The sequence below is a fragment of the Microcaecilia unicolor genome, chromosome 9 (genome assembly GCF_901765095.1).
Source record: "Microcaecilia unicolor chromosome 9, aMicUni1.1, whole genome shotgun sequence".
Classification (NCBI taxonomy): Eukaryota; Metazoa; Chordata; class Amphibia; order Gymnophiona; family Siphonopidae; genus Microcaecilia; species Microcaecilia unicolor.
Window position 1 is genome coordinate 151,302,076 of NC_044039.1, and position 23,997 is coordinate 151,326,072.

A 23,997-nucleotide genomic window follows, 5' to 3' on the forward strand; every position below is an offset into this window, starting at 1 on the left:
GCCTGCTTGCTGCTTTTACAACCTCCGCTCGCTCGCTCGCCGACCCGCCTGTTCGCCGCTGGGAAACCTTTTGGGCCTAAGTGAATGCATCTCGAAATAGGTATGTCTTAGGTTTGGTCTTAAAAACTTGCAGAGAACTCAAATGTTGCAAAGACGTAGGTAGGAGATTCCAAAGGTGCCGCCTTTGAACAGAAAAGATTGTAACACGAGTTTGTCCATGAAACATTGGTTTGTAGGTTGCTACCACAAATAAATTCTGATCTTGTGAGTGAAGAGATCGAGAGGGCGTATATTGCAACAGGAGGTGGTAAAGATAAAGGGGTTTGAGAATTTTAAAGACTAGTAGGGGGGAGACACTGGATAGAATGGGGAAGGGGATGGATAGAAACATATTAGCATATTCATTTGCATATATATATATATATATATGCAAATGAATATGCTAATATGCTCCGCCCCATCCTTTGCCCCCCCCCCCCAATGAAACAGTCAAACTACGCCCATGATAGAAAGGCTACTCCAGGCTTTAGTGGAGGGCCAGCAGCAGCTGCAACAAGTGGAACAGAGACAATTGGATCACCAGCAGGCTTCCCAGAGATCCCTAGAAGCCCAGCAGAACTCTCTGACCCAAGTGATGTCAGTAGTGCCTTGTGTAGAGCAGCATCAAACCTATGATGCACTTTAGCTAAAATACTTTATAGGTTTGATGGTTTGATGCCGCTCCACACAAGGCAATGCTGACAGTTTTTACTGCTGTTTTTTTAAAGTTTGTGATTGATGGTCCAATAGATCACTTTACATGTTGGTTTTAAACTGACTGAGGAGTTTTCTAGACACAATGTTGGTCTACATATCAGTGGATTCCTGATGAAGGCTGTATAGCCGAAACATGGCCTGTGTTGAGTCCAGCATGGTTTGGGACTGTGGACTCTTATCTGCCAATAAAGTATTTTTGGATCATCCTGGTTGGTAATTGCTTTTCTTCCACCAATGTGTTTCTGCATTTGTACATGATGACCAGAGGCAGGCAGTTTTGGGCTCTCTGTATACATAGTAACACTATGTTACTATGTTACTATGTATACAGAGAGCCCAAAACTGCCTAAATCCTGCCGTCAGTGGTGGTTGAATAAACTGCATTGCTCTCTGAATTTAGGAGCTGCACTGGATGGAGATCCAGAGCGGGGGGAAGATGGCGGTCTGGATGCCACAAACCCTTTAGATAGTTTACCTAAGTGTAGTAGTGAAGGAATCACAGGGAACTTTACAAGAGCCAAGTCACAGGATGATTCCCATAGAGTAGCATGTGCTAGGGTTGTAACTGTAGATGGGAATACCATAGGCAAGTCATGCAGTTAGCCCACAATCATCTGGTAGGAGGTCACTTGGAGGAGGAGAAAACCCAGGAATGGATTTTGGTCTGTTTTTTTCTGACCAGACGTATTAAAGCAAGTAGCGCTCTTGACAGTCCTGCCCAACCTGGCAACTGAGTAGTCCTGTGAGGGTTTCACCTGCCCCTCTTATGCCCATGCCCGTTGTCAACACTCCACTTGAGAGAGTGGCTATGGATTTTACGGGGCCACTTGAATGCACCACCTGTGGCAACAAGTATATCCTGGTTATTTCGGATTGCCTTGCATAATATGTAAATTACCACTGTGAAGCCTTCTCCCACATGGGGATTCCTACTGAAATACTGACTGACCAATGCACCACTTTTATGTCTAGAGTCAAGAAGCAAGTGTGTGCGGCCCTCAGTTTATCATCCACAGACAGATGGTCTGGTGGAATGCTTAAATAGGTCTCTCAAGCAAATGCTAAGTAAGTTTGTGGCCAAAGATGGGAAGAACTGGGATACTCTACCCCTGTATGTACTGTTTGCTATCCAGGAGGTGCCCCAGAGTTTCAATTGTTATACAGGAAGAGACCTAGAGGAATCCTGGATGTGGTGTGGGAACCTTGGGAGGAGGAACCTAGGCTAGGAAGGAACTTGTCTAAATACGTACTCACCATGCAGGAGAGGCTGAAGAAAGAAGGTGAGGCAGCCAACCTCTGCCTGGAGAAGGCTTAGGCAGGTCAAACCTGAGCCTACAACCAGGAGGCAGTGCGGAGAACCTTCCATAGGAATCATTAGCTGTTTGTGCTCCCTTTGCTCCCCTTTCTTTTACATACAGTATAATAAGTAATTTATCTTAGTAATGTAGAGAGTGCATTATTCCCCCTCATCCTTCTCCTCTACTACCTGGTCCCAGTATGTTTTGAGAGTTGGGTCCGCTGACTGTTCTCTAGGGAAATGCTGAAACCTATTTATTGTATCTTGACTGAGGGCCTCTACATTTGCCTAGGGGAACAACCCTTTCCATTTTTTGGGTCTCTTATTGGCGTTTTCCTGGTTTTCCAAGGTCTTCCTAGGACCTCTTGGGTGGCAAAAGGGAAAATTTCTCCTAGGCTCAAATTCTTGTCCTCGGGTTTGGAGTAATCCTTGGACTTGGTTGCAACCCAAGCTTCCTTCGGAGACAGGATCTCCTCTATTTTCTCCCAATCTCTCCCCAGGATCAAAGGGAAAGGCAATTTTTCCATCACCACTACTTTCAAAGAAAGAGTTCTCCCCTCCCAGGTTAGTCTTATCTCATAGGTAGGTTCCTTTTCAACATCCCCATGGACACAGCAGACCTGCACTATTCCTTTAAAATTTCACACCACCTGTCCAACTCTTGGCCTCCTGGCCAGGGTTCCAGATATAAGAGATTGATTACTGGCACCCCAATTTCTACCTCAGACACCTGCACCCCCATTCTTAGGGGCTTTTTTTTCTCCTGGAGGCCTCCCCAGCTGTTCTATGCCCATTCTTGATAATTAACATCCAGGAGCAGTCTTTTTGGAAATATCCTTCCTCCCTGCATGCAAAGCACCTGAAGCTCAACTGTCCTGTCTGGGGTTTCCCACTTCCCCTTACCAGGTTGCCAAGGTTTAGAATCCCCTCTACTGTTCTCAGAACCCTCTTCTTTAGTTCTCAGGAAAGTAGGCCTTCCTTTTCCACCCACTGGGTTGACTGGGGCTTTTCTCAAGGCAGGCTCATCCTTCTTTTCCCGCCATCCTTCCTCTGCTTCCTTGTAACTCTCGGCCAGTAAGGTAGCCTCCTCAATAGACCCAGGACCCTACCTTGTCACCCAGTTATTTACAGGTGGAGGGAGAATATTAAAAAACTGTTCCAAGACTTAGCTGGGCCACCTCCTCTCCAGACTTTCTCTGACTCCCAACCACCCAAAACAAAGGTAATAATCCAAGACAAAAGGTTAGTCCATTATCCCTTTGTAACCTCTTGATAATAGTTCAAACCAAAAGTTAGTCTACAATTGCCTTGTAGTCTCTTTGTAATAATCCATAGCCAAAATAATGGTCTAAAGCAAAGGGTAGTTCACAATTATTTCTCCAAAATCCATCAAGAGACCATCTACAATTTCCTTTAGCAGCATAGACTCTTACCTTCAACAAGAGAAAATAATTATCTCCAACTCTGCAGGCTCACCAACCACAAAGCCTTACAATGCCTCTCACCTTCAACAAAACAAACCCATCCTCTCCAACTTCTCAGGTTGATATCACACACATCCCCACTCTTCAGAAAGCACTATCTAGAGAAATAATAAAGTGTCGGGCCGGAGTAGGGTCTTGAATTGACTCTCCCTTTATGGTTTGGGTGAGTTAGTGACCACCCAGCAATCCATCCTAACTGGCACCACATAGTCCAGTAGGAAATTGTATCCCCCCCCTCTTTGGGGCCTAACAGGGGCCTTTTTTCCTTCTACTACCCTATTAGCAAGGAATGTCCATAGCTTTACTTGCCTATGTAAAACTTATGTTAATGAGCCTTTACTTCAATCACTGGATGTTTGCCTTTCACTTCCAGCACTCAGGGAATTATCCTCACAGATCCCAGAAGGGTTAGTCCCACCACCCACCCACCCCTCACCTACCACGTAGCCTTCCCTGCTAAGCTACTATCTCCCACACAGGGATCTCAGGTCTTCACCCTTACTGTACAGATGGGTCACAGGACTAACTTCAAATCCAGGTGGTTATCCTGTAAGATCTAGGTATATCACACAATCACAAATCTTGGCCTAGTATGCTGCCTTGCCCCATGACAAGGACCCAAGCCTATTTCCCACTTGTAGAAGGTATGAGCTCTCCAAAAATTGACTGTACCTATGTATAGGTAACACCTGTTGTCATAAGAGCTATTGTAGTATTGTTCAGTTGGGTACAATAGGTTATCGGTAGGTTGTGTAGTGCTTACCATATAAGAGGATAATAATGAGATATATACCTGGGACATTTTATGTGATATCTACTACAGTGCCCCACTGCTCCACTAAGATGTCTGTATAGTCAGTTTACTTAGAATGCTACCTTCTACCCCCCCCCCCCCACCCCCCATACATCTCAATGGCTTGTTTTTGTGCAATTGTTTCTTTAAAAAATGGTCGTAAAAGATAGAGCACAAAAACATCTAGCAAATGTCCATTTTCAAAATAACAAGTTGGACATTTTTCTGATTTTGAAAATGGCCCTGTTTGCTACTGGATTTTTGGACGTTTTTCACAAAACATCCAAAATTGGATCTCGACGTCATATCAAAAATTTCCCTCCACATATTTAAAAGGTATGATATCCACCTATGTATTTTTACAGGATTGTTTGGGGATTGGAAATTTGGGATAATCGTGATTGTTGAGCTTAATTATGAAAATCTCAGGGGGAGGGTCATGAAAGATAATTGAGGGAAGTGCAATGCTGAAGGCTTGCCTAGGACATCTAATACCCTTGAACTGGCTCTGAAGAGGCCTTTTATATGTAGTTTGTATCATGAGTATGTAAGAGATCCAAGTGTACCATGTACAAGGAGCCACAGCCTAACTACAGCATACCAGTTCTCATAGCTTCCTGGAAACCCTTCTAACGTTATGCTTCAGTGATGCTTATTTTTCTGTTGTCAGTAGGCTGACAGTTGGCACAACAAGTTGTTATTGATACATATTTCTGTATTTCCTTATTTGTTTGTAAAAAAAAAAAAACTTATATTGATATAATTGAGTTGTTATTGGTATTGCTGTACTTTTATGTTTTTCTCGTGTTGCCTACAAAAATAATTCTGAACCCAAGGAGGACAATAGTGGTCCAACAGAGGCTAGTTTGGATCTGTGGCTGTTCCTTCATGTTTTTGTAGAAAGGTGATGGTTTCAGCATCTTGGATACAGTCAAAAGAGATCCATGTGTACTGGATGTGAATAAACAGAATAAGATGGGATCTATTAATACTGGCCTTAATAAATTAAAGGAGAACTGCACCACCCTCTTTGTAATTTGTTTTTAATTTTCACATAATAGTATGTAGGAAATACAAGACATCTGGTACATGAGCAAGACCAGAAAGGTACATGAGCAAGACCAGAAAGGGTGCCGGTTCTTCCTGCTCCCATGAGGTATATTGCCCGTAAGGGAGACATACACCATCCTGATGGCGCCCCATGCGGCACTCAGCTTCCTTTTTTCAACAAGCAATCCTGCCTACTTGTTTTCCAGGCATCATGGGCTAGGCTGCTCCTGATTGTGTCCTCGGGGACAAAGAGGGTGCGCCACACCCAGTAATTCTGTGGGTTTTAAGCCCATGGCTCCGTCACTTCCCTTTCCGGCAAAGAGCCCAACCTGGTGTGAAAGCTCGCCTCCGGCCACCAGGTCTCCCTGCCTATTGCAGCTCACCCTCCCTCTCACCCGAGGCGTGAGTGCATGGCACCATGTTATGGGTGTCTCCAAGCACTCTGTCCCTAGGCCTTATTAGTTCTCTAGATAGTGCTCTCTAAAGAGTGGGGATGTGTGGGATATGGATGCGTGCAAGTACACCTGGACAGGAATGTTTACATGGCAGCAGATGGTTCATGCTTTTCTGGCAGCAGGCTGTCTTGGCTTCACATTAGCGAGGAACATCCTAAGAGACATGTTATCTAGGAGATTGTGTAGTCTGGAAAAATAGGCAGACAACATCTACATCTACATGGTTTGATACCTACTTGATACCCTCCGGCTTCTCTCCTCTCAGAGAGAAAGACTGATGTGGACAGGGAGGAGGACTGAGAGAGTTCTGGATCTGTGTGTGTGTTGGGACAGAAAAGAAAACTTAGTAGGAACAAGAAGAGTAAATCTTCCTTTGGTGAATTTCACCAGGTATCAATTAGCATAGATACAGAATAGTGGTAGGAGCCTGTGGTTTGACTGTTACTGGAGGGCAAGGTACATATGTGCACCTCACCCTACTAATGCTACCACTTCTAACCACCCAGAAGTCACTGGGGTGCAGTTGCATGTGTTTGTATGCAGGCAAACCCCACTGCTAATAACCTCCACTCCTCTGATCCCTGCCTGAATAAAAACCATGACTCACTGAAGTGATTCTGGGTTTCCACTCATGCCAGCTGAAAAAAGGTAAAATCACAGTGTCACAACAGCAGCAAAGAGAGACAGAGCGATTGTGGGGAGAGGAAGCAGGAATTTTGACAAAGTGCTGGGTTCTGTTTGTGTTGGGTTGGTGAGTGAATGTTTGGATCAGAGTTAATTTGGGTTAGGCTGGGGAGAGTGACTTGGCAGGTGCAAGGGAAAGGAATAGACTTTCTTGATTAACTTCAAGGGCCTTTTTGACCGCAGCTTGGTAATTAGGGAACGTTTGGAGATGGAGTCTGGAAGAAAACAGGAACAATGAGAGGTCCCTAAACTTACATTAGATCAATGGTCAAGGGCAGTGAATTTGTATAACAAATCAGTGTGGCTGGAAATTGCATGGGGTAACTTTAATCACTATCGTAAATGGGAACAGATTTCACATGGAATTAGGATGGAGAAAGAGCTAAAGTTATTTATGGATAATGAGAATTTTGTAAATCAATGGAATGCAATCCTTAATAAATGTTCACTAGATTTGGTGGTATTAACAATATAAAGTACTAAAGAACTGAATACAGTTGTTAAGTGGGAATTGGAAGAGAAATTATCTGCAGTTACAAAGAATACAGAGGGTTATGATATATGGATGAACCCAAATAAAGGTTTATTTTTTCTTAGGTCAAATATTTTTATTAATATTTGCATATACAACATGAAAAACCAGCTAGGAAGAGAACAGTCAACTGACACTTCTTTGCATTAAATCATCATTATTACATTTATGTTTATTACTAAGCTTGATATATCTCCATTTATAAGCATAGGTCACAGAGGCAAAAAAAAAAAGGTAATAAAACATGAATTGAAAGGAATGCCATATTAAAACAGGAGAGGAACCATTCGCCCAAGAACAACAATCAACAATAGAAACAAGTGCAGAGATGGGGAACTTGCCACGTGGCAACCTGGAATTACTGCTGGCCCAACATGGCCACGGGCAGTAGTTCCATCTTGAGTGCGCACCATTTCCAGTGCTACGGAAAATAATTCTGAAATTTATAGTGTGGCACTAACCCAGTGCTAATTGGCACTGCCTGGTTACCGCCAGGTTACCGCAGGAGCCCTTACCTCCACTTCAATGGGTGGTGGTAAGTGTTCCTCCCTGCATAGCCACACAGTAAGAATAATCTTACCACATGGCCATGTATTTTTTTAGGAGCTTTTTACCCACTGCGGTAAACAGAGCACTGGCTCATGGCCTCTGCCACTACTGCAGGCCCCTTTTTACCACAGCTTGTTAAAAGGACCCAAAAGGTATCAATATTCAAAGGGGTTTCTTCTGCCTGGTTAAACCCCACTGAGCTGGACAGCTACCAATATTCAGTGGCATGTAACCGGGCAGTGCCTCTGAATATTAGCTCTAATCAGCCATTCCGCATCAGGCTAGGTTAGCGGCGATCTGGGGGTGGAGTTTAATAGCTTACAAAATCTTAATATACCACCTTTCTAATCAATCAGAGTGGGGTACAATATAATATTAAAAGAAAGGAACGCCAACAAAACAGGAAAGGTACATTCATCCAAGACTTAGCCAACATACCCCCTCAAAATACATTAAAACACAATTAAAAAATATAATTGAACACAGACCAAGCAGCCAAGCCACTTTGCGGATTCCCTAGGCACCCACCTCAAGATAATCCAAAAACCTTACAAAAAAAAAAAGAAAAAAACATACCTTCAATTGCCAAAGTCGCACCAGAAAAACATGGGACCACGCCAGAAAAAGGTGTTACTCCTCATGACTGTAAGATGAGCATTTGTAACACTAGGGAGAGACAACCAATATTCAGTCCACTAACCAGCTAAGTAAGTTAGCTGGGCAGTGGTCTGAATATTGCCCAGGGCCTGGTTAACTTCTAGGTTGCCACACTAACCTGCAAATTAAATTCTGAAGGCGGGACATGCCCGCGCATTGAATATATCTGGGGTTAATTCAGGTCGCAGCTGTGAGCAGCTTACATGTTGCTTACTACCACAGGCTGAATATTGGGACCATAGTTATCTAAAGAGGCCCAGCAAAATACTTTGAAAGAACCATAGGCATCTCTGTTCTACACTATGTACTATTTCCTGTAGTCAGATAACATATTCCACCACTGACTGAAATCTTTAGTTGTGTTATCTTTCCAGTTGTTGATTACTAATGTCAAAGCTATCAGAAGGAGGAAATCTAAAAGTTCCATAGCTGAAACAGAGTGTGATTCCTCCAAAGCTAATGATTTCCACATTATTAGTTTTAAGGATACGGGTGAGTGTGAGAATTGTTATATGGGATTAAACCTGATCCCAAACAAGAATATAATAAGTGAGATAGGGGGCCTTTTTCAAATTTACATGACCAACAAATATTACTACAGGGGGAGGGGGGAGTACACTTAGCTGCTTGTACTGGAGTCCATAATGCACGGTGAGCCATGAAGTAGAGAGCTAGGTTTACAATCAGCATCCATAACCCATTCTCCTAGAATTATCTCACTGCTTAGGACTTAGAGAACTAGCCAATTCTGATTCAATTACTTTGTTAACTCCTAATCTGTGGAAAGCTTAATATAATTTGATAGAAAGTTGAAGCTGCTTTGGTAAGGGAGAAATTATTCAAACTGTTAGCTCAAGTGAGGTTACTTCTGGTGGACTTTCTAACATATATGATAGCATGTTTGGAGTTGGAGTCAGTGAAGATTTTGGTTCTTCATCAACCATCCAGCCCAGTCTAGATGTGTGGATACTGAGAACTACTGGCTTAATGCCTTCATCCTATAAGTTCTGTGCAGCCCTCAACCAGCCAACCACTGGAGCAGTGGCCTAGTGGTTAGAGCACTGGTCTTGCAATCCAGAGGTGGTCCGTTCAAATCCCACTGCTGCTCCTTGTGATCTTGGGCAAGTCACTTAACCCTCCATTGGTACAAACCCTCCTGGGACAGAGAAATATCCAGTGTACCTGAATGTAACTCACCTTGAGCTACTACTGAAAAAGGTGTGAGCAAAATCTAAATAAACAAATATGTTCTCAGTATCCAGCAGATAGCAGGTGAACTCCTGTGCAACCTGAAACTTGTCTGGTAGGTGATGAATTTGGATTCCTGGTTCTAGGGAGCAGTGCTTGAGTGAGCCTTGAGCCATATTAAACAAACAAACAAAAAAATTGCTCCCTTGGTTTATGTTACGTTTCTTTGTTCTATGGGATGGTTAGGAGGATTGGGGGGAGGGGGGTTTGTGTAGTGGATTGCTGCAGTGGTGTACCAAGGGAGGGCGGTGGGGGCGGTCCGCCCCAGTGCACGCCGCTGGGGGGGGGGGTTTTGTTGGATTATTTGTAGTAAATAATTAGCAGATTTTAGTACACACAGCTTCAGCTTTAGAAATGTTAATTTCTTTCTTCATCTCTCTCTCATTCACCCCTGAATAATTCACTGCTGAGTCACTTTAAAGTTGAAGTAACAAAACACTGTTTACTCACAGTTTGTAGTTAGATTATAATCAGACAGGCTTATATATACATATTACTATACATTTGTATTATCAGCTCCTTCCATGTGCTTAGATGGTAATGGATGCTCACACCACCATAGATCCTCTCAGGTTAGGAGAGATCATGAGCTCCATGTGCTCCATGTGCTGCATCTGCTGTGTCTAACCCCCACAGGAAGTTGCATAGCTGTGTGACCTCTCTAAGTAATTCACATCAGAGGTCACAGAGTAATCACAGAGAAATAATAGGTGACAGGCAATGCATGTAAAATACAATTACATTCCAACAGGTCCGCCCCAGTGCACGCCGCTGGGGGGGGGGGGGGGTGCCGTGCACCGGTCAGCTTCATTCGTTTCCATGCTCCCTCTGCCCCGGAACAGGAAGTAACCTGTTCCGGGGCAGAGGGAGCATGGAAACGAACGAAGCTGACTGGCGCGCGGCACCCCCAGCGGCATGCACCCGGAGGGGTTCTTTCACCGGGGTGTCCTTTCGCCGGGGGGGGGGTGGTCGTGCTGCACCGGGGGGGGGGGGGGGGGCGCTGCACCCAGGGGGCGGGGCGCATCGGCGATCCGCCCCGGGTGTCAGCCCCCCTAGGAATGCCACTGGATTGCTGTTAAGATTTGGTTGTTTGCTGTCTGGAGGGCTATGAGTCCAAGCCCTTCAGATTCTGAGTGCTGATGGGTTCATGGGGAAGGTTGGGGGATGGGGGATGATGTAGGATTGAAATTGTTGGAAAATTGAACCATACATGTATAAGATTGTTGTTCTGTATTTTTATTAATTTGTTCAATAAAAACTGTTTAAAGTAAAAACATAAATAAACATCTGAAACAGGACTAGGTCTGGCTGTACCACTCCTGAGAGCCCAGGGCACAACGTTCCAGTAGTCTTTGGGTAAGCGAGCTACAAGATGTCCTTAGTAGCAAGCTCACTCCATGATAAAGTTGCTTGCTATATAAAGCCTAGAATGGGACCTGGATTCGCCCAATAGAAAGTGCACCAAGGATTTATTATATAAAAGGGACTGTTGTTGAGCAGTAATGATATTAGCCTGTTGAAAAATTAAAGAAAGAAATCTCATGTAGTTGTATTCACTTAGGTGCTAATTTTCAAAGCATATAGATGTCTCAAAATTCCCCCCCCCCCCCCCAAAAAAAAAAAAAAAAAAATCTGTAAAAAAAATGTCCAAATAGCTGTTTTGGAAAGGCAGAAAAAAACTGCAGTTTGTCCAAACAGCAAGGGGGCATGTTAGGGGTGGGTAGGAGGTGTGTTTTGGCGGGACAAGGGAGGGCCCAAAAATAGGACATCCAACAACTATAATCGAACAGGAAGAAACAACCAAGTGTTAAATTTAGAACGTCCTAAGTTAGACCTGTTTCAATCACGTCCAGAGTTTAAAAAGGTGATCTGATTGTTGAGCATCTGACCACTGCAGAGATTAAGGTATAACCCCTCTGTAATTCTCCAATCCCCCTCCCTCTCCCCTGAAAATGAAACTAGAAAGGAAAGCCAGGCTGTATGGCATCATCAGGTATTACAGGTATTCTGACCAAGGCAGGAAGGAAGTGTGAGGAGTAAACTAATGAGTACTGCAATGAACTGTAAACCAAAGGGTCCTGATTGACATTTTTTTTGTTAATTTTAATTGTGAGCCCTCCAGAAATAGAAATATGCCTACTGTACCTAAATATATAAGCCACCTGTAAGCCTGAAGGCTATTGACAGGGGCGGCCCGACCATTAGGCCACCTGAGATGGGGGCCTTAGGCGACACACTTCAGGAGTGGCATCTGATCTCCCCTTTATGGCATTCCCCATACGCTACCCTGCCACCGGTGCAGTAAAGGGAAGAGACAGGTGCTAGCGGCAGGGCTGGAGGTAAGAAGAAGGAGGCATCTCGTTCGGAGAGGGGAGCATCCTAGCTCTGCCTCAGGCAGCATCTTGCCTTGGGCCGGCCCTGGCTGTTGAGGTGGTGTACATTCAGGTACAGTAGGTATTTTTCTGTTACTAGAGGGCTCATAAGTACAACATAAAAGAGTTAAAGTGGGATTTGAACCAGAGTCCCTTGGTTTTAAAGCTCACTGCATTAACCATTAGGCTACCCCTTTGCTCTGCCTGGATGTTTGTGTGGCCATTTTTATAAAAATGATGCCAGACAGATGTCCCTATCTCTGTTTTTTTTTGTGTGTTTGTTTGTTTTTTTGTCTTTCATAAGTTATACATTTAATTTGGAAAATGGCTATTCATTTTGGATATTCTCAGCACAAAAATGTCCATCTCACAGATGTGTTTGAAAATGGCTGGGAGACAGATTTTTGGGGGGAGCGTTATCTCCCAGATTCTGTACAGCAAGACTTAAGTTGTACATGCAAATCTGGTTGTATTCTGGATTTGCATGCACAGCTTAATTAGTTAACAAGCCAATCGGTGCTGATAATTGCCAATTAACACTTATTGACATTATTTGGCATTAATTAGAATTTATGCACACAACTGTCTAAGCGTATTCTGTAATATGATGTGCATAAATTCTAAGCCACATAGTTGAAAAGGGGGTATGGCCATGGGCGTGGAATGAGCAGATTGTGGGTATTTCTAAAGTCTATGCAAATTGTTAAAGAATACACCCAGTCCGCATCTATTTAGGCACCAGCATTTACACCAAGCAGTGCGGGTGGGCCTGGGTGGAACCCCACATCAACACCTCTCCTTCTTCACAGCACCCCGGCATCTGTCTGCCCATTGCTGAACCCCGACCCTCCCTGGTGTACCTTACAGGCATCCCCGGTGCCTGCAGTGATCCATTATTGCTGCCTGCACTGGCTACGCAGGCTTCCATTGGCCAGGTCCTGCCCTTGATGATGTCATTTCCTGCTTCCTGTCTGGCAGGATCCGACGGATGGAAGCCTGCTGGGCTCGCCCTTCCTCTGGGAGCTGTCTATATAAGGTGGCATAGTAGTCTTGGAAGACTTTACAGATTTCTGAGTCTGAATGCACTATTTATCCCCTTGTTCCGGAGCGCTGTTACTCTTTTGGGTCCTTCATGGTTGGAGACCAGCTGGGCTAATAGCTTCCCCCCCCCACACACACACCCTTGTTGTCATGTCTATATAATTTATATTTGTAGTATATCATGGATTTTTTGGCACTCTGGTGGAGCAGTTTGTTTAAAGTGGTCTGCAGAGTCAGTAGTGTTTGTCTATTGGTGTCTGTGGCTGACCTCACATACTGTAGCCAGGCCTCCCTAACCCTAACCTGCCTGTCTAATCAGACTGCCTGTTACTAAAAGCGTTTTCTGCAGTAGCTATTCTTGGAGGAATTCTGTTCAACTGCGCAATGAAAAATTTGCACAGATTTCCCCTCCTGCACAAATCTGCATTTGCTCTGCAGATTTTGATGCCAAAGAGGGGCAGCTAGAGCATGGACAGATGTGCAAGCACAAAGAGAGGTAAACACAGGATGGTCAGCCACACAACTTGAAGAGTACAAGGGAGATCTGCTGGAGGAAGGGGAGAAGACAGCAGGGAGACTGCCTGGGTATATAAGGAGGTGGGAGACAGAGCACTGGTTTTCTTGCTATGGGTGAGAGAAAGATGGGAGAGAGAAAAAAAAAAAACAGAACGGGATGAAATCTGGAGGATGGAACAGAAATGCAAGGAAGTGCCGAGACAAACTGTAGTTCCCCTTAAGTCACATACTCCCCAGGTCACCTTAACAGATTCAAACCTTGGAAGCCTAGCCAGGAGGGTGGGGCCCAGATCAGAAAGAATTAATCTTCTGAACACAGAAGTGTTAGAGATGCCCTAAGGGGCAAGCTCACTATCACCCTCATTCTATAACCTGGCACCTACTGTATGGTGCCAACTGCATGTGTAGTTTATAGAATATCAGTAGTTACGCCCCTCAGAGAAACTAATAATTGTCATTTGTGCACATAGGTGCTGGACACTGTTCTACATAGTACAAGCCAAAGCCACTTACCCCTGGATTCTATATATGTCAACTAAAGTTGCGGTGCAAATTGGCCATGCGGACAATTAGTGCTCTGATCGTAATTGTGTAACAAGCCAATCAGTTCCAATAATTAGCCACTAACAAACAATTATCAGCACTAATTGGCACTAACTAGAATTTACGCGTGCAACTTTCTAAGCATATTCTGCAAAGTGGTTCACATAAATTCTAATACATGGATCTTAAAAGGGGTGTGGCCATGGTAGGGGGATAGGTGAGTCATGGTTGTTCCTAAAAATGATGCGCACTGTTACAGAATACATGTTTTAGTTGGTCATGCCTAAATTTTAGTCATGGGGATGAGCACTATGCATATTCTATAAACCATGACTAACTTTAGTTGAGGTTTATAGAATAGCACTGTTTTTTTTAATGCTGATTTTTGTAGGTACCATATATTGAATGTGATGTGGTCCTTAGTGTGTAACTGCAAAGGGGGTGTACACATGGGTGAGCAATGGGTGTGTCACCAAGCAATGTACTCAACATATAAAATATGTTTCTATTGGTAAGGTTTGCCTTTTTGTGGATGATATCAAAATCTGCAATAAGGTAGACACCTCTGATGGTGGAAAACATGAGGAATAATTTAGCAAAGCTAGAGGAATGGCCTGGAATTTGCTAAAAAAATGCAGGGTCATGCATTTGGGCTGCAAAAACCTGAGGGAATGCTATGGTTTAGGGGGTGAAAAACTTTTGTACACGAAAGAGGAGCAGTACTTGGGTGTGATCATATGTGATGATATTAAGGTGGCAAACAGGTAGAAAAGGCGATGGTGAAAGCTAGAAGGATGCTTGAATGTATAGGAAAAGGAATGGACTGTAGGAAAAAGGAGGTAATAATGCCCCTGTATAAGACTCTGGTGATACCTCATTTAAAATACTGTGTACAATTCTGGAGATCACACCTTCAAAAACATATAAACAGGATGGAGTCAATTCAGAGGGCAGCTACTAAAATGGTCAGTGGTCTTCATTATAAAGCATATAGAAACAGACAAAGATCTCAATTGTAAAGGTGATGAAGCAATGGGCTCCTAAGCCTGTAAACTGTAGTATTTTTACTGATGACATGTATTTCTCCTAAATGGCCAGCACATGGTGCTTGTTTTGTGTTTTAAAGCTGTTGCAGAAAAATACTTTCTCTTTTCCAGTTTAAGCTTGTGGAAAGGCAATTTGCAGTACCATTGGCCAGATACTTTCAAAGTTGGTGCTCTGGGCTTTGATTAGCCCTGGCGTTCAAATCTACTCAGGAGGTACTGGATTTCTTCTTTAGTCTCAGCCAGGGAACGGAGAAAGAAAGGTCTTTTTACTGAGGCCCTGTGAACAGTTATATTTTATAACCTGTGAGCAGCTATATTTCCTGAACTCCCCAGGTAATACTCAGGTAGTAAACAAATGTTTAGATAGTTTTATAATTGATCCATATTCAGTTACCTGTTATTGTTTGCTGATTTAATCTTTTCTGTTCACTGTTTAAGTTTTGTGATAATAAACCTATAGCTTATTAGCTCTGCTGTCCTGGACTGACTAAGAATCCTGGTGGTTTGTGTTTTGGGTCTGTGAGTGCTTTCTAGGAACTGTGGGACCCCTGGGAGTGTGGCCCCATTGTCCTAGAAATCACTGCTGAATAATGAGAGTGGGAGACTAGCCCAGAGGCAAGCAGGACCCAGCAGGTGCCAGTATAGAGCACATGCATAGGTGGTAATGGACCTGAGCAGTGCTGGGAACAGACCCTTTAGGTGGCCACAGGGTTAAACCCACAGGTGGGCTCTAGGGGTTTGGTGACGGTATACATTGGAAAAAAGTGGGAGAGGGAGATATGATAGAGAAGACATTTAAATACCTATGCAGCATATGTGTACAGGAGGCGAATCTCTTTCAATTGAACGGAAGCTCTGGAATGAGGGCGCATAGGATGAAGGTGAAAGGGGATAGACTCAGAAGTAACCTGAGGAAATACTTCTTCACGGAAAGAGTGGTGAATTTGTGGAATGGCCTCCTGATGGAAGTGGTGGAGATGAAAACTGTATCTGAATTCAAGAGGGCTTGGGACAAGTACATAGGATCTGTAAGGGAGTGATATGGAGAGTAGACGGCCTAGATGGGCAGACTGGATAGGCCATATGGTCTTTATCTGCCTGCATTTTTCTCTGTTTCTGTGTTTAATCAGTTGTGAGCATTGCATGGTGCACTTAAGCTTGAGAAGTTACACCAGCCATTGATCTGCCATAAGTGGGTGCACCTACATTTTGGTGTGCCAGTGCAGATTAGCGCTAGTGTTCTATAACAGTTTAGGTGTGCCTACGTGCCGTTATGGAATTGGTGCTAAGCACAGTCCATTCTGGTGCCTCTATCCAGGGCCGCCGAGAGACTAGGCCGGGCCTGGAGCAAGGCTGCCCCGCCTCCCCCCCCCCATCACTCCCCCCGCTGCTGCAATCCCCGGTCTCACCTGCCTGCCTCCATGGCTCCGGGCCCCCTGCATTCAAAGTGGCAGTCGCAGATTGCCTCTCTTCTGCCCTTCCCTCCCTGTCTCCCGCCCTCGTCTGACGGAACTTCCAGTTTCCGTGAGGGCAGGACACAGGGAGGGAAGGCCCGAAGGGAGGCGATCTGTGGCTGCCACTTCGAATGCAGGGGGCCCGGAGCCGAGGAGGCAAGCAGGTGAGACCGGGGATTGCAGCGCCAGCGGCCTGACCCCGGCACCGGGCCCAGGGAATTTTATCCCCCTGCCCCCCCCCCTTCTCGGCTGCCCTGCCTCTATTTTTGCACCAAGTTATAGAATTTCCGCCTTTGGGAGTAATTCTCTAGAGATTACCTAGACTCTAGGGTGATGTGCGCTAAGTGCAAATTCTATAACAGCAATCACATGCGCAATTGCCAGTACAGAATACTAGCATAAGTCCACAGTTATGCACTTAACTTTAGATGAGTGCACTTACCCTAGCTCAATGGCTAGTGTAAATGCTTGTGCCTCGTAGGCTAGGGGCGTAGCCAGACCTCACGGTGGGAGGGGCATATTTTGGTCTGCTGCCCCTCCACTGCCCCCCCCCACGTTGCCTCGTTGCCCTGCTACTCCCCACCCACTACCGCAGTAAATACCTTGGCTGGCGGGGGTCCCCAACCCCCGCCAGCTGAAGCCTTGTCCAGCCACTGTGTTGCCTGCCCTGCTCTCTCTTCCCCTCATGTCCTGCACGCTTCTTTTAGTGAAATTGAGCATGCTCACTTTCACTAAAAAGAGCATGCCAGATGTGAGGGGAAGACAGAGCAGCGCCGGACAAGGCTTCAGCTGGCACAGGTTGGGGACCCCTGCCAGCAAAACCAGGGGCCCAGAGGAAATTTGGGGGGCGCAGGCCCCCATGGCTCCACATAGCTATGCAACTGCTGTAGGCAGATGTGTAACTGCTAATATTCTATAATATTTTATTTTATTTATTTATTTCATTTTTACCCCACAGTTTCCCAACAGTGTCAGGCTCAATGTGGCTTACAGTGCACCACAGAGGCAAACGCCAATGCAGTAAAATGAAGCTAATACAGCAGGAAAATCTACAAGTGATAATAGGGAAGAGTAAGAATTTGACGGAAGGAGTAGGGGAATGTGTCCAAAATGTCTCTAGATCGATGCGCATCCAACAGTGGAGACACATGCAGAGGCCGTGGGATAAGCATTTCCGAATAACATGGTCTTTAGTGATTTCCTGAAAGTTAGATGGTTGGTGGTGATGGTTTTTATGGTTTTCGGCAAAGAGTTCCAATGCTGAGTACTGATGAAAGAGAAGGAGGTAGCATACGTGGATTTGTACTTGATGCCGTGTGCTAGGCACACCCCTAACCTGCCCATGCCCCTCCCAGGTCCACACCCCCTTGCAGTTGCATGCTGTGGATTTTCTGTGTCCAATTTGCAGAATCTCAACTAAGAGAGGAGGAGTAGCTTAGCAGTTAACGCACTAGTCTTAACTTCCAGAAGTGCCCAGGTCAAATCCCACTGCTGCTCCTTCTGATCGCGGGCAAGTCACTTTACCCTCCGTTGCCTTAGGTACAAAATTAGATTGCGAGCCCAACAGGGAAAAAATACCCAGTGTACCTGAATGTAACTCGCCTTGAGCTACTACTGAAAAAGGTGTGAGCAAAATCCAAATAAATAAATAAGCACAGTTAGATGCATAACTGATAAATTCTTCCAATTATAGCCAATAATTGATCAATAATGGCAATTAGCAGCTAATTATTAGTTTAAGTTACGTGCGTAACTGGCAGTACTCTATCACTTGTGCACATAACTTTGCACACTGACCATAAAATTGTGCATGAAAGTTTATAGGTTTAGGGGGTATATATATAGATCGTGTGGACAGGAATAACTGGGCCAATTAGATGAATGGATTGGTCTTTTTCTCCTGTTATCTACTGTGTATGTTAATTTGTTTCCTATGGAGTAGCTCTGACTGAGTGAGAGGGTATTGAAATAAGACTAAAGTGGAGGCAAGTGAGTGTAGCTTTCTGTCCTTACATGACATCACACTGTAAGCATGTTCCTTGGCCTTCCGCCACTCGTAACAAGAGAGTAACTTTCCACATCATAGGAGTAAAGAACCTCCTGCATGTTATAATGATGGCAACAAGGTAGTATGTGCTAGAGAGTGAAAAACAGGCCTGTACATTTAGGGGGGTTATTTGGATTTTTCTATTGGTGCAGGGCATCTAGCTAGCTCTTTGAAAACATAAGATACTGTTATCTTTATTTGCCAACTCTACAAACCCATTTTTGGCAAACCTTTTTCTAGGCATGTCCTTAGCAGGGATAAATCAAGCCCTGAGCCTTTTCTGGCTTATTCTTCTATCATATGTGTATGACTGCTTTGAAATGATTCGTGAATAATTAGTAGCCAGGTGGTGGTATTCTAACCTCACAGTCTGTTCACAACTTTAAAAACAATTGTTTGTTTTCATAAAACAGATGCTAATCTAGATTAATTTTTTGTAAGTGTTATTTCTGTTAGGGACAGGACACATGTAAGCTCAAATCCTGTCCCAATTTGACCTAACACTAACAGGAAGGCCAGACAAATAGGAACAGTGTTTCTTCTTCTGCTGCTGCCATGAGGGAGGGCAGCTAAGAAAGTCAAGGCTTCTATTAGCTCCTATCGCTTGCTTTCTTTCAAGAGCACACTGCTTTTCATAATTAGCAAAGAATCAATTGTCTTTCTCTTTTCTTAGGGTCCCAGTATTAATACAGACTGAATCTCACTGACCCTTTATTAAAATTCTGTATTTCTTCACAAAGCTCCTGGAGCCAGGGAACTGAACAGCCTGTACCCTTGTTCCGATCACTCTAAACTGCTCTTAGCTTTTAATACAAGCCATAATATAAACAGATTGAGAGAACCCCTGGGCTGGAATGCCAAAGAAGGCGAGGGTAACCCGTCGCCATTGCCTTTCTGAGGAGGGGGATGGCGGAGTTATCCTTCCCCCCACAATAAGTGGTCAGCTACCTCTAGTGGGCAGCATCACCTGTGGAGAACAGAAGGGCTTGAGGTCAGGTCAAGGGAGGAGGGCCAGTTGATAGGGTTCAAAGAAACTGAGTCAAGTATCTTGGCCTCTTCTGTTCCTGCGTCCCACCAACACAATACAGGTAGAAACAACCATTGGCCCCAAGCCTTCCCTATGTGGCTTTCCTGAAGCCCTGGCTGTCCCTTTTCACTTCCTAGGATCCCCCCTTTTTATTCCCCCCCCCCCCCCCACTAGCTCCATTGTGGTGTTCCCCTCCCCTTCTCCTACTGCACTTTCTTCACACCCATGAGCTTGCCGGACTCTGGGTGGCCAGCAGAGCATTCTACATCAGAATGCTGCCCCTGCATGTCAGGCATTCAACGTGGGAGCCAGCACTGCAAGTCGCACCAGTGTCTCCTGTCCTCTTCAAGCCCCCACAGCCACGCAGTCAAGCCACTGTTGGGAAGATGGTTCAGCAGTGCCAGGCCTTGGACAGCCAAGGCACTGCTTACATTCCTGATCCATTAACCCTCCATTGCCTCAGGTACAAACTTAGATTGTGAGCCAAAGGCAGGGTTTGACCTGATCCTTAAACACCAAGACAGATAGCCAATTGTTCCCCTCCCCTCCCCTCCCCTTCCCAAGCTCATTCCCTCAGGGAACACAGAGACAATCAGGAGATTCCCCCTTCCCCCTGCAATGATGGCAATAGGGGAAAACAGGAAGAGAAGCAAAATAGAGAGGAAGTCCAGTTGCACAGATGGTGTGGGAAGGGGGATGCAGCAGGCAGTGGGCCAACTTGCAGGTCAGCCTGAACAGGGCAGGGTAGAAAATATAGCTTATGACCCTGACAGCCTTCTGTCATCAACCAGAGAGGAACCAAAATGGGCATAGATCTAAGGAGCATGCTCTGAAAGGATGGTAAAGTTTTGCAATCCATTGGCATAGGGCAAGATAGGGGGTCTAACCACAGTCCAGGGTACAGAGCTCAATTCCAGAGAGAGGTTACACCAACTATTAGAACTGGAAATCATGTCTGGGGTGCTAGAGTTAGCCAACAAGGGATGCAAAACTGATTTGGTCAACAGTAAGCCATCTGAGTTTTGCATGTGGCTATTCTGAGGTGAAGGCTGTTTCTTCTGCAGGATGGCAAGGGTAATGGCAGCCATTTGATGCCACCTGATCTCCATATTCACTGTGTGTGAGCTTGCAGGAAGGACCACCACAGTTGGGGTCCTTCTTAAGCACGTGAGATGATGTATCCTTATAGCAAGCAGATCCAGGAAGGTAGTATTCTTGTGACACCACAGGAGTTGTTTAGGGAGTAGTAGGCAGTCTCCAGTATGCAGTTAATACCCAGTTTGCTTAGGGAAGTTGAGTCATAAGGTCTAATGCTAAATGTAACAGCTGAAGGACATCAAGTGCCTGGAAGGAGTAATGTTATCACTCACTCCATTCTTGTTTCAAGTGGTCTCATGCCTTAGGCAAAGAAAGAAGGTGGGTCAGTATCAGAGGTTTGTAGGTAACTTGAGTAAGACACATAAACAGATCAGGCTTGCTCCAGAAATTTTCAGTGGCCTCACTAGAAGTGCATAAGAATAATACAGGCAACATATACATAAAGAAAACTGGGTTAATTGATTCACTGTCTTGTTTCAAGTGGCTTCTTAGATCCCATTCTGCATTGCCCTAGATCACCAGGGTCCTCCAGTACAGGCACCATTTTGCTTGAAGGGAGAGAAGCAAATGGGTGTCAGTACCGGAGGACCTTGGTGATCTAGGACAATGCAGAACGTGATATACTGAGTCAACTGGTGTCCTGGGAAGCATGAATAGCCTACATACATTGGCTTCAATGTTTCACAGGGTTTAAGAGAGAAGGGTTGGAAACATGTGCCAGTGTTGGAATACACAATGTGGGCAAGTTTCAGGCAAGCAAGGATTGGGGGACAGTGTGAGGGACAGTTTTCGCATGCTGCTAGTTTCTTCTCTTGTGGATTTCATAAAGCATTGTGTAGAGGTTAAACAAGAGAGGAACAACTCTAGAGGGATAAGGGGGTGTAGTGACATGGGACATGCTAGTTGGCTGATGATATGTGTGACCGCTAGAGTAGCTAGGTGGGCCTTCACTAGCATAGCAGACCTATGCGAATTAGGTTGGGGGCCAGCACTGAAGAACAGTCCAGGTGTCACTGTTTGGTAGCAGAGAACACAGTACACAGTAGAGTCAAGGTATGAGTTAGGGTGCATTGGTCCCAAGTGGACCACAAAAGGATCGGAGATTGGCCCATCAGTAACTTGCCAAGAGGTTAACACCTGGGCCAGCCTGACAAGGAAGCTTTGGGGAGGAATTATGTACCAGTAATCAAGCATGATGCACTGTCTCCCTCTAGGTGCCAGCCTACAACAGTTTCAGGAAGGTAAGGTGAATCATGGGAATGAATCCTGGTGATATTTGGATGCATTCATACCAGGTAAGGTTCAGCAGGGCTACCGAGATGGGGGGACAGGGGGGACAAAATTCCCCGGGCCCGGGCCTCCGGGGGGGGGCAGTGCCGCCGCCACAGTTCGGCCCGCCCGCCCTCCGTCGCTCCCTGGCATTGAATTTTAAGCGCCTCACCTTCGAAAGCGCAGCAAGCAGCGGCAGACCACTCCTTCCTTCTGTGTCCCACCCTCGCCTGACGTAACTTCCGCGAGGGCGGGACACAGAAGAAAGGAGTGGTCTGCCGCTGCTTGCTGCGCTTTCGAAGGTGAGGTGCTTAAGGTCAGTGCAGAGGGCCCGGGGGTGGAGAGAGGGCCCGGTGGCGGGTGGAGGGGGGGCATGGCAACCTCTGGTGGGGGGGGGGCCCGGGGGCGGCCTTGTCCCGGGCCTGGCCCAGTCTCTCGGCGGCCCTGAGGTTCAGCAGCTGAGATGGCTCACTGGGGTAGGTTCAAGAGTGCCACTCAAAGATCTGAAGGTGGAAGTCCTCAGCCAGGGCATCATATAATCAGGTCTAAATTAAGCAAGAAATGACATGAAGCACTCTATATATTACAAATTTCTTTTGAAATGGAGCAAAAAGATCTCAGAAACTATTATTGACAGATTAACAAAGTCTGTTCAGATGAGGTTCCACTTCTCTTTCATCGTTCTTAACAAAACCCTCCTTTTTCTTTTATTTAAGTGATATATATGCAAAAAATGTGCTATCTGTAAAACACTTTTGCTTAGCAGCCGTACAAAAATCTCTTATGAAACTGAGAAACAAATAAAAATGCCCTTATCCTTGATTACCCAATGGGGTAATTGTTTCACCTTTAGCGTTGGCTTCCGCAGGGGATTCAGTTTAAATACTGCTCAGAACTGTCACTGCCAAAACTGTGTCCTGACTCTAACCCACCTACTTTGATAGAGAGGACCACAGTCCAGCTGCACAGATGCTCTGAGGCCTGTGTCTCTTGGGTAAGGTTCCATGGGGCTACTCAGGGGTGCTGGGTTCTCAAAATCGCAGGATGACATTGTGGCGGTTTGGGCCGTAGGTGCACATGCGCACCCCACATGTCCTTTTCTATAGGATGACTGCTTCTGGTGCACTCTGATTACATCTGTGCATTTGATTTAAGCCGGCCAACCCCCTCATTGCCTTCTCAGTGTTGCAGCTTGCCTGAATCATGTGTTGCCTGGCCTCCGGGAGCCTTGGTTCCAGTCTCAGTTCCTGCCATTCCTGCTCCAGTTCATTAAGTCCAGCCCGCCTTGGTTCCAGACTCAGTTCCTGCTGTTCCTGCTCCAATTCCAGCTGTCTGCCTTGATTCTAGTCTCAGTTCCTGCCGTTCTCACTGTGGCACCAGCCAAGTCTGTCCTGGTTCTAGCCCTAGCTCTGACTGTTCCAGCTCCAGTTCCAGCCAAGATTACCTTGGACCCAGCACTGGTGACTGTGGCTCCTGCTCCAGTTCCAGCCATTGACTTGGTTGCTTGTGCTTGCCTTCAGCTCAGCTGTCTCTCTAGTGACTTGTTTGCTGTTGGCCTGAGCCTCCTGGTCCTCGAGTCAGGGACTGAACGGCGGCCCAAGGGCTCACCCTCCAGCTCTTACAAGAACGGTTTTTAGTAGAGCCCCCCCCCCCCTATTTTTTGTCTCATACTTTAAATCATGCTGTAAGACACAATATCCGTAAAGCAAAAAAAAACAATTTCCATTGATGTCTCACTGCAAACATTCAAAAAATATTAAAGTACATTCACTTTACTCTTCATATTCAACTTACTATTCAGTATCATGAAGCCGCTACTGATTGTGAACATTAAAACTTGTAATTTCCTCCTCTTACCTCCTGAGTCTCCCATTTCTCCTCTCGCTCTTTCCCTGGCCTCCTATTCCAGTGTTGTGTAGTAACTAAGTAAATGCAACTAGTTACTGTACTTAAGTAAAAGTTTTGTCACTTTTACTTGTAAAGAAATACAGGATGTTACTTTTACTGATGTAATAATTTTGCCAGTTTTTACTTCTTTTACTCAGTTACATCTGTAAAAGCGGAAGAGATGTAAATAAT